The sequence below is a fragment of the Oncorhynchus clarkii genome, chromosome 32 (genome assembly GCF_045791955.1).
Source record: "Oncorhynchus clarkii lewisi isolate Uvic-CL-2024 chromosome 32, UVic_Ocla_1.0, whole genome shotgun sequence".
Taxonomy (NCBI): Eukaryota; Metazoa; Chordata; class Actinopteri; order Salmoniformes; family Salmonidae; genus Oncorhynchus; species Oncorhynchus clarkii.
The window spans coordinates 34,131,606-34,142,472 of record NC_092178.1 but is presented as its reverse complement, the minus strand read 5'-3'; the positions used below and the strand labels follow the sequence as shown (position 1 = coordinate 34,142,472).

The window sequence follows — 10,867 nt, the reverse complement described above, 5'->3', positions numbered from 1 at the left end:
ATCCTGTCAGTTTAGTAAACAACAATTTTCAAATATATGCGTTGGAACATACAGTGGGGCAAAAAAGTATTTAGTCAGCCACCAATTGTGCAAGTTCTCCCACTTAAAAAGATGAGAGAGGCCTGTAATTTTTATCATAGGTACACTTCAACTATGACAGACAAAATGAGAATTAAAAAAATCCAGAAAATCACATTGTAGGATTTTTTATGAATTTATTTGCAAATTATGGTGGAAAATTTGTATTTGGTCAATAACAAAAGTTTATCTCAATACTTTGTTATATACCCTTTGTTGGCAATGACAGAGGTCAAACATTTTCTGTAAGTCTTCACATGGTTTTCACACACTGTTGCTGGTATTTTGGCCCATTCCTCCATGCAGATCTCCTCTAGAGCAGTGATGTTTTGGGCTGTTGCTGGGCAACACAGACTTTCAACTCCCTCCAAAGATTTTCTATGGGGTTGAGATCTGGAGACTGGCTAGGCCACTCCAGGACCTTGAAATGCTTCTTACGAAGCCACTCCTTTGTTGCCCAGGCGGTGTGTTTGGGATCATTGTCATGCTGAAAGACCCAGCCACGTTTCATCTTCATAGCCTGGTTCCTCTCTAGGTTTCTTCCTAGGTTTTGGCCTTTCTAGGGAGTTTTTCCTAGCCACCGTGCTTCTACACCTGTATTGCTTGCTGTTTGGGGTTTTAGGCTGGGTTTCTGTACAGCACTTTGAGATATCAGCTGATGTACGAAGGGCTATATAAATACATTTGATTTGATTTGATTTGAATGCCCTTGCTGATGGAAGGAAGTTTTCACTCAAAATCTCACGATACATGGCCCCATTCATTCTTTCCTTTACACAGATCAGTCGTCCTGGTCCCTTTGCAGAAGAACAGCCCCAAAGCATGATGTTTCCACCCCCATGCTTCACAGTAGGTATGGTGTTCTTTGGATGCAACTCAGCATTCTTTGTCCTCCAAAGTTGAGTTTTTACCAAAAAGTTATATTTTGGTTTCATCTGACCATATGACATTCTCCCAATCTTCTTCTGGATCATCCAAATGCTCTCTAGCAAACTTCAGACGAGCCTGGACATTGTCTGGCTTAATAAGCAGGGGGACACGTCTGGCACTGCAGGATTTGAGTCCTTGGCGGCGTAGTGTGTTACTGATGGTAAGCTTTGTTACTTTGGTCCCAGCTCTCTGCAGGTCATTCACTAGGTCCCCCCGTGTGGTTCTGGGATTTTTGCTCACCGTTCTTGTGATCATTTTGACCCCACGGGGTGAGATCTTGCATGGAGCCCTAATAAATGCTCCCAAAGTTGATTTCTTCAAACCAAGCTGCTTACCTATTGCAGATTCAATCTTCCCAGCCTGGTGCAGTTCTACAATTTTGTTTATGGTGTCCTTTGACAGCTCTTTGGTCTTGGCCATAGTGGAGTTTGGAGTGTGACTGTTTGAGGTTGTGGACAGGTGTCTTTTATACTGATAACAAGTTCAAACAGGTGCCATTAATACAGGTAACGAGTGGAGGACAGAGGAGCCTCTTAAAGAAGAAGTTACAGGTCTGTGAGAGCCAGAAATATTGCTTGTTTGTAGGTGACCGAATACTTATTTTCCACTATAAATTGCAAATAAATTAATAAAAAATCCTACAATGTGATTTTATGGATTTTTTTTTTCTCATCTTGTCTGTCATAGTTGAAGTGTACCTATGATGAAAATTACAGGCCTCTCATCTTTTTAAGTGGGAGAACTTGCACAATTGGTGGCTGACTAAATACTTTTTTGCCCCACTGTATATGTTAACTTAAGTAAATGTTGCTAAGCAATGCACTTTTGCTAGTAGTACTATCTAGCGTGCTACGTTTTACGTCCTAATAATTGTTTGTTTGTTTTCCTTTTCCTACTTTTAGAATCAACTGTACTGGATGAGGTCCAGTTGGATGTGCCACTGCTGCCAGTTATCCTTCATGTCCAGGATGCTGCTATCATCCTTGAGGATGTGCCAACTATCCTTGAGGTACACTTTTCAGAAAGCTTTTGGTTTTATGTTTGAAAAGTATCCCATATATTCATTCTGAAAATCTTTGTTGCCTGCTTTAGGAGGCCACTCATAATTGGCAGCTGATACCGATTAGCCCCCTGTTCCTCTAAATGTCTGTGTAGTCTGGGCTTGTCAGATGCTGAAGGATAGTTGTCACCATCCTATATCCCCATTGACTCGAATGGTTGACATTCTCCATCCCTCCCTCCCACAGCCTCTACCTTACCACCAAGAGAGTGGAGGACATCGCCCTGAGGCTCGTCTCCCTGCCCCAGGCCTTTACTGTGAGTGGACCCACTTAAAATGTTTCTCTCTGTATCTTCTTGTTCTGTCTGTCTCCTAGAGGAATATGGGTGTCTAACCCTAACTCTTCCCTCTTCTCTAGACACTGCTTGGTTCCACCCTGAGCAGGAACCATCTGTTTGTGGCAGGAAAGGTCCTAATGGGCGCACTGGTTCAGGCCCACCACATGGTAGCTCACTAACTCATTATTCATTCAAGGGAAAGAGAGCATCCTCAGTGGGAAATGTGTTCTGTTCATTAACATCAACGCTCTTTGCTTTGTGATAGGACGAGGCCGAATTCATCCGTGCCTATAATGACTTTGTGGACTACCTGAGTGACCCCTCCAAGAAGATTGACATTGAGAGGGAGCTGGCTGAGGCAAAGGTGGGTTCATTAACTCTTTCATGTCTCACTTTGGGTTCTTCCACATGCATGTCTTTTATACATCACAGTATCTGATCTGTTTGAAATCATTCCTATTTTCTTGTCCTAGATCCATCATGTTAACCTGATAGATGTCCTCTTTGAACTGGTGCTGTTTGGGTTGATGACAGCTCAGAAGTCCCTGATTGTGGTAAGTAGCATCTCACTGGTACATGTTTCGATGTCTCTCTATTAGCAAATTCACTTCAATTTCTCTTCTCTCCTCCTCTGTTTCCTTTAGCACCCTGGTGGGTTCATGGAGCGTCTGTACGCTCTCCTGTACTCCTTCCTGCCCGCTGCTGCCAGCATTGAGCCAAAGGCTGAGAGATACCTGCTGCTGCTCAATGTAAGAGTCAAGAGTTTACTTCCTTATTCCTAGTTGACCTGAATAACAGGGTTTCAATGACATTTTACAGGGAGTAACTCTCCTTGTCTCTTTCCTCTTGGTAAGCTAGTAACTCAGAGCCATTATCTATGTGTTGTGTGGTGTTCTCTTCAGGGTGGGCTGATGGCTCTGCTTGATGACATGTTTGGGCAGCAGCTGGCCTGGCACTTTTACCCAGTGTCTCTGGTCACTGAGCTCTCCAGCCTCCTGGAGTACCACCTGGAGAACCTCATGGCCAGCATGTAGTCCTACTGCAGAGCTCTGAAAGGCCACACTCTCTCCGTCCGTCCATCTCTCTCTCTCTGTCTGTCCATCTCTCTCTCTCTCTGTCCGTCCATCTCTCTCTCTCTTGCTCTCCATCCATATCTCTCTCTCTGTCCATCTCTCTTTCTCTCTCTCAGGATTTGAGGACTTGAAGTGCTTTGTTGAACCTTGATTAGTTAACACAAATTAAATTAATGTATTCTCTTGTTTTCTCTCCCCACAGGATTCTTGTGACACTTTGCCAACTAACAGGGATCTAGACACTAATGCACTACATTACTTTGCACTGAATTTTACATTTTTAAATAAAATAACTAGTAGTTCAACAGCCTTTGTCTCTGTCTTTTCATTTATCTGATTATTTCATCACTATTTCCTCTTCCTGGAGTTATGAGGCTAATATTACATGAACAATTATGCTTTATTCTTTGCATATGGAAATAAACAACATTTAGTTGATTTACAGGTACTACATGCCCACACTTTATGGCATTGTATCGTGATGTGTGATACTGTACTGACTCTACAAGCTGTCAAAAGTGTTCCACAGGGATGCTGGCCCATGTTGACTCCCAATGCTTCCCACAGTTGTGTCAAATTCGTTCAATGTCCTTTGGGTGGTGGACCATTCTTGATACACCAATACCATACCCTGTTCAAAGGCACTTAAATACCCCGTTCAAAGGCACTTACATATTTAGTCTTGCCCAATCACCCTCTGAATGGCACACATACACAATCCATATCTCAATTGTTTCAATGCTGAAACATCATTCTTTAACCTGTCTCCTTCATCTACACTAATTGAAGTTGGTTTAATAAGTGACATCAATAAGGGATGTCAATCAGTCTGTCATTTAAAGAGCAGGCATATAGTATAAAGTCGACCACTTCAGTCTTGAATGTAACTTCTCACTATCTGTACTCTACATTAAGAGTCTGCCATTGTAGACTCAGTTAATATAGGTATTTTACTTTCAATTTGCCATGTTTTCCATTAATGTCTGAGCCAATTACCTTCTTTCCCACTGAAACCAATGTTATCGTTCATGTGAGAGAGGGTGTAGTAGTGCATACTGACCACTAGTTGGATCATAGCGTGGTTGGTGGCGTCCATGTGAGAGAGGGTGTAGTAGTGCATACTGACCACTAGATGGATCATAGCGTGGTTGGTGGTGTTCATGTGAGAGAGGGTGTAGTAGTGCATACTGACCACTAGTTGGATCATAGCGTGGTTGGTGGCGTTCATGCAGGAACCCAGAGGGTATAGGCATTCTCCATCACAGTAGAAGGCAGAGTAACCAGTAGGAGCCAGGACCCAGTCCTAATGGAGAGAAATACCATAGAAATAGATTGACAAAATTATATGAATGACTAGAAGACTACATTTCTATCAGAAATACATCATAAAACATGCAAAGAACAGAACAAACTACACAAATGCCTTGCTTCCTTAAAAATACTAATTGTGTGATACAGCAAATAAGGAGATACAATGTTAGCTCATGATATTATCTATTCAGTAGAATGAGTAGTTAAGGGAGACAGAAGCTTACCTTCCAGCCTAGGTCACTAAAGCTCACATATAATTCATGTCTCTTACAAGCCTGACGCCCACTGTTGACGTGGCTGTGGTCTGAAAGGTACCAAACAATATGTTTTGAGACAGGACAGACTGTGAAGCACACTTTGGATGCATTAGATCTACAATAAAGACACAATTAAATGTAAACACAACTTAAGTAATTTTGTAATTTGAATGAACTATGCCTTTAAACGTTGCATTAAACAAGCTTCACAACAAGACCTAAAACCAGTGTTGTCCCCTGACCTTGTAGGACCTCACCATGTATACTGGGAAGGGGCAGGTCATATTTGGGCTTCCTCTTGCGGGGGTTGGGTTTCAGGGCGCGTGGGGGGCGACAGGGGACCTGGCTGGCTCTGAAGAAGGTCACCATGAAGGGCTGTTTGGAGCGGGGGCCCCTTCAACCCACCAAGCCTACCCACCCAGCTGACAAGGACCGGTCTGATGGAGAGAAAATAGTGTGTTTGTGTGTGTGTGAGATATAATCGTGAGGTAAACCAAAACAACATATCTCCATTTCTATGTATTTACTAAACAATAACACATACTATGAGACATTACAGTGTTACTTCACATGTACTGCTGTCGTATTCTGAGTTAACTTGCCTCTTTATTCAAAGGCATAATAATCTAGAAATCCATTTTGTGGGTAATCACCTCCTCATCTGCAGAGCATTTCCTGTCCCTGACCATAGTATTAACTCTATAAGGCTCACCCTCCTCTGTTTCCACATAGAGACGAATGCCCAGGTTGCTGCGGGTGTGCAGGAGCCAACGGTTGCTGGCAGAGGTCACGTCAAAAGCCAGCCAGCCCTCCTGCCCCGCGGGCACTGACTGCATGTCCAGCAGCACCAGCTCTGGCTCTCTGAGGAGAGTAGAGGAGTGGCATGAGATAACCTCTGGAGAGATACACAAAGCATGTTGTATGGCCATGCAGTAGAGACAAACAAACAGAGAGACAGCCACTTGAGCTTCAACTCTCTCGAGAACCAAACCTCTGCAAGACGTCCTCACAAGCCACAACGTGGCCAAATGAGCTCTGTTGCCAGGAGCTGTTTGAGGTCAAAAGTTGAATTGCAATTCTTTTTAAACATTGCATTTTGCCGCAGCAACAAACCAATGTGTATAGAGAGAAGACAGAGTATTCAACGAGAGTGAGGGGAATATTAAAGGGATTATTTGTATCCTTTATCCTTTTTTCATGCAAAAACCAAATAGACATATAATGTCGATCTAGTGGCAGGAACCTGTGTTTGTTCTCCCGTTGGATCTCGTAGACGGAGATGTGCAGGGTGCGGTTGGCCCTCTGGCCCATGGTCAGGGTCTTATAAATGCGGAACTCTGCAGCCGTGACCGTCTCCCCCTGGGGGAGGGGCGTCAGGTCAAAACGGAACTCCTTCCAGTATGGCCGTGGCTGCAGCAGGTCCCGCTCCTGCTCCACTGAGGGAGAGGAGGAGAGTGGAAGGTCGATGTAAGGCCACTGACATTTTCACATGTAAACAGCACAACACCTCATATTCACATCTACACGACTTCCACTCCCCTCAACAAGCCCTAAAAAGACTAATACAAACACAGAGATATTCTCATTGTATGATGCAGACATTCCCACATGACGCAAGAAGGACAGAAGAGGACAAGGGCGGAAGGGAGGCGAAAGAGCAATACATCTAATATGTAAGTGTGTGAATGAGAAGACCGAGGGAAAGAGAAGAGCACCAGAAGTGGGAAGGTGTGGAGGGAGATAGGAGGATTGGAAGGTGAGTGACTGGGTCATTGGAAATAGGGGGAAAGGAAGGAGCGGAGCAGACGTGTGGCGCGAGGTGAGCCCAAGTGAAGGAGGACTGGATAGCGGTCATGTAGAGAGGGGAGAGAAAGAGGCAATAGGGAAAGACTGAGAAATATAGGGATGGACACGCAAACGCTGGTCACTCACCAGACTACGTACATGAACACACACATACTTGAAGACACGCGCTATTCTCTCTCTCTCTCTCTCTCTCTCTCTCTCTCTCTCTCTCACTCTCACTCTCACACACACACACACACAGTCCTCCACAGGGAGCCCTGCAAAGCAGAGTAACAACCCTGGTCGGTCTCTGGAGTATACAGTAATTAGAGACACTAAGGACCTTCAACCGCAGCAGCTGCTCAACACACACGCCACTAACTACAGGTTGGGCAGTATTTTTAGAGCGGTCTTCTGCAGTATTCTGAGCCCGTTTCTCTGTTTCTGTGTGTGTGTCAGTGGGGCCTGTAATTCCTTACAGCTGTGTCCCCTACGCACGGTCTTGAGCGGGTTGCATGGCCTTGACTGGTTCGGATTGATAGGGTGTGTGTGTGATGGGTGACTTCAATTGACAGGGGCTATAATTGAGAAACTGTCTAGATTCGTTAGATGGCCTTAAAATGGTGGTTCAAGGCATCACACCAGACATTGTCAAAATAAGATCAACTGAAACATTAACTGAAAGGCATGTACAGTGCCTTGCAAAAGTATTCATCTCCCTTGGCATTTTCCTATTTTGTTGCATTACAACCTGTAATTTAAATGGATTTTCATGGTAATGGACATACACAAAATTGTTCAAATTGGTGAAGTGAAATGAAAAAAATTACTTGTTTCAAAAAAATACATAAAAAAACAATAAAAAAACTGAAAAGTGGTGCGTGCAAATGTATTCACCCTCTTCACTATGAAGCCCGTAAATAAGATCTGGTGCAACCAATTACCTTCAGAAGTCACATAATTAGTTAAATAAAGTCCACATGTGTGCAATCTAAGTGTCACATGATCTGTCACATGATCCCAGTATATATATATACACGCTTGTTCTGAAAGGCCCCAGATTCTGCAACACCACCAAGCAAGCGGCACCATGAAGACCAAGGATCTCTCCAAACAGGTCAGGGACAAAGTTGTGGAGAAGTACAGATCAGGGTTGGGTTATAAAAAAATGTGAGACTTTGAACATCCCACGGAGCACCATTAAATCCATTATTAAAAATTGAAAGAATATGGCACCACAACAAACCTGCCAAGAGAGGACCGCCCACCAAAACTTACGTACCAGGCAAGGAGGGCATTAATCAGAGAGGCAAAAATAACCCTGGAGGAGTTGCAAAGCTCCACAGCGGAGATTGGAGCATCTGTCCATAGTACCACTTTAAGCCGTACACTCCACGGAGCTGGGCTTTACGGAAGAGTGGCCAGAAAAAGCCATTGCTTAAAGAAAAAAAAGGAATGGGGGAGACTCCCTAAACATATGGAGGAAGGCACTCTGGGGTCAGATGAGACTAAAATTGAGCTTTTTGGTCATCAAGGAAAACGCAATGTCTGGTGCAAACCCAGCACTTCTCATCACCCCGAGAATACCATCCCCACAATGAAGCATGGTGGTGGCAGCATCATGCTATGGGGATGTTTATCATTGGCAGGGACTGGGAAACTGGTCAGAATTTAAGGAATGATGGATGGCGCTAAATACAGGGAAATTCTTGAGGGAAACCTATATCAGTCTTCCAGAGATTTGAGACTGGGACAGAGTTCACCTTCCAGCAGGACAATGACCCTAAGCCTACTGCTAAAGCAACACTCGAGTGGTTTAAAGGGAAACATTTAAATGTCTTGGAATGGCCTAGTCAAAGCCCAGACCTCAATCCAATTGAGAATCTGTGGTTTGACTTCACAATTACTACACCAGTGGAACCCATCCAATTTGACGGAGCTGGAGCAGTTTTGCCTTGAAGAATGGGCAAAAATCCCAATGGCTAGAAGTGCCAAACTTATAGAGACATACCCCAAGAGACTTGCAGCTGTAATTGCTGCAAAAGGTGGCTCTACACAGTATTGACTTTGGGGGGGTGAATAGTTATGCACGCTCAAGTTTTTCATTTTTTTGTGTCTTATTTCTTGTTTGTTTCACAATAAAGAATATTTTGCATCTTCAAAGTGGTAGGCATGTTGTGTAAATCAAATGATAAAACCCCCACCAAAACCTATTTTAATTCTAGGTTGTAAGGCAACAAAATAGGAAAAATGTCAAGGGGGTGAATACTTTCACAAGCCACTGTAATTACACAAATATATAAAAACAGTCATATACGGTGCTGTAATAAACATTAATATGTACGTCCAAATACTGTAGAAATACGAAGAGAAACTAGCATATTAAGTGTTTAAGCAATACGCAAAATGTGTAAAAGTAGTGAAGAGAAATAACATGAAATCAGGTTTCCCCACGGTAACAAGGTTTCTGATCTCATTCCAGGAGAGATAGCGGAAGGAAACAATTGGGAAAAGGATGTTTAATTTTTATGCCATTTCAGATAAGCATCAGTAGGTCTACTGTCTGATCTGGTGCAGCACAGGAAAGGTCTCTCTGGTGATAACAAGTCTGTCCCTGAGAGGTGAACTGGTTCAGGTTGGCCTCATTTCTCATTGAAAATTCTAGCTTTATCACCTTTTTCAGTTACTTTGGCTCTTTACAAGACATGTAAAAGATCACAGGAGAAGTTTTGGGCCAGATCAGGCCCTGGGGCCTCTATTTTGAATTAACTACTGGGAGACCATTGGCTGCACCAAAAACTCCCAACTAATTGGATAACGAGACAAAGTAATAACCAATTAAAACACAGGAATTTAAAATTACAGGTGTGTCAACGGTCAGTAGCTCACCCAGATTAACGAAGCTCATGACCGTATCGGCCTCGCTGACCACCGTACCCAGCGGCGGCGTGTGTGTGCTGAGAGTGGGCAGTGCGGCATGGCTGACGTGGCCCGTCAAACCATCCAGACCGCCAAACCCCAGTCCCCCTACCTCATTCCCTATTCCGTTTCCCTCATCCCCCTCGGCCGACACAGCGTGGTACAGGTCCAGCATGAAGAGGGGGGCTGAGGAGGGCGGTCGGAGGGGAGAATGGGGTCTGGGCCGGCCCGGTAGACCCAGGATGGACAGGATCTCCCTCTGCATCTCTTTCTTCTCTCGGCTGCTGAGGCGGCGGAAGCTGGAGTGGACGACTCCTTGGGCCTGATGGCCCCAGAGACAGAGCAGCAAGGGGACGAGGATGAGAGCCACAGGGAAGAGCGTGAGTTGGAGAGGGTGTCTGTAGGTGCTGTTGTTGTTGCCACGGATGCGTCTTCCCGTGCACGGGCAGGCATGGGCGTAGATGTACGTTCTGGAGGCGTCCGGTCTGTCCAAGCTCTCCGTGGTTTGAGAGAGATCTTTCAAGGTGTCCGATGACATCGTGGAAGAAGTTCTACCCGGGTGCTTTTATATATATATATTTTTCTAACTTACAAGTCTTTGGTTGGTCTATGTTCTTTTGGCCTTCAATCCACACAAGAGCAGATTGTACTTTGGTGTGCGTTGCAGAGAACTGACACACCACAGAGGGACTGTTACTGTATGTCTCAGACTATCTGCATGTACCGTCTGTCTGTGTAGGCCAAACTGTCTTACAGAGTATCACAGATCCGTCACTAACAAAAGGCACCTCTGTTATTTGTTGACGGGAGCTGTTTAGATCAACGGTAGACACAGAGAGGTTTACTTTCTTTAATTCCCTCTGTTTATCTCCCCTCTTCTTCCTTCCTCTGCCCTTTCTACTACTGTAGTCTCCCTACCACCGCGTGTCTTCTCTCTTCTACCATAACACGACTCTACTCATGCGACACACACAGAACACAAAAATGAAAGCGAGGGTATAATTACAACTTTTTTTAATGTCCTGATGAAAAACAAACGGCGTTGGTCTTAGAAATGGCTCCCTTTAAAGAAGTACATTTGAAGGAGGTTGACAGTGGTTAAGTTAAAGGGCAGGGTTGGTAGTCATTGAAATTTGAGAAGAGAACCAAATAAGCAGACCTGTTTTCAGTCTAATC

The 10,867-nt window shown here is 44.2% G+C and overlaps 1 pseudogene; it reads right to left on the bottom strand.

The window, feature by feature from the left end:
• The window catches only part of LOC139391711 (bone morphogenetic protein 8B-like), a 17,816-nt pseudogene extending 7,587 nt beyond the window's left edge, over nucleotides 1–10,229 (bottom strand).
• Nucleotides 10,230–10,867: the final 638 nt, after the last annotated feature.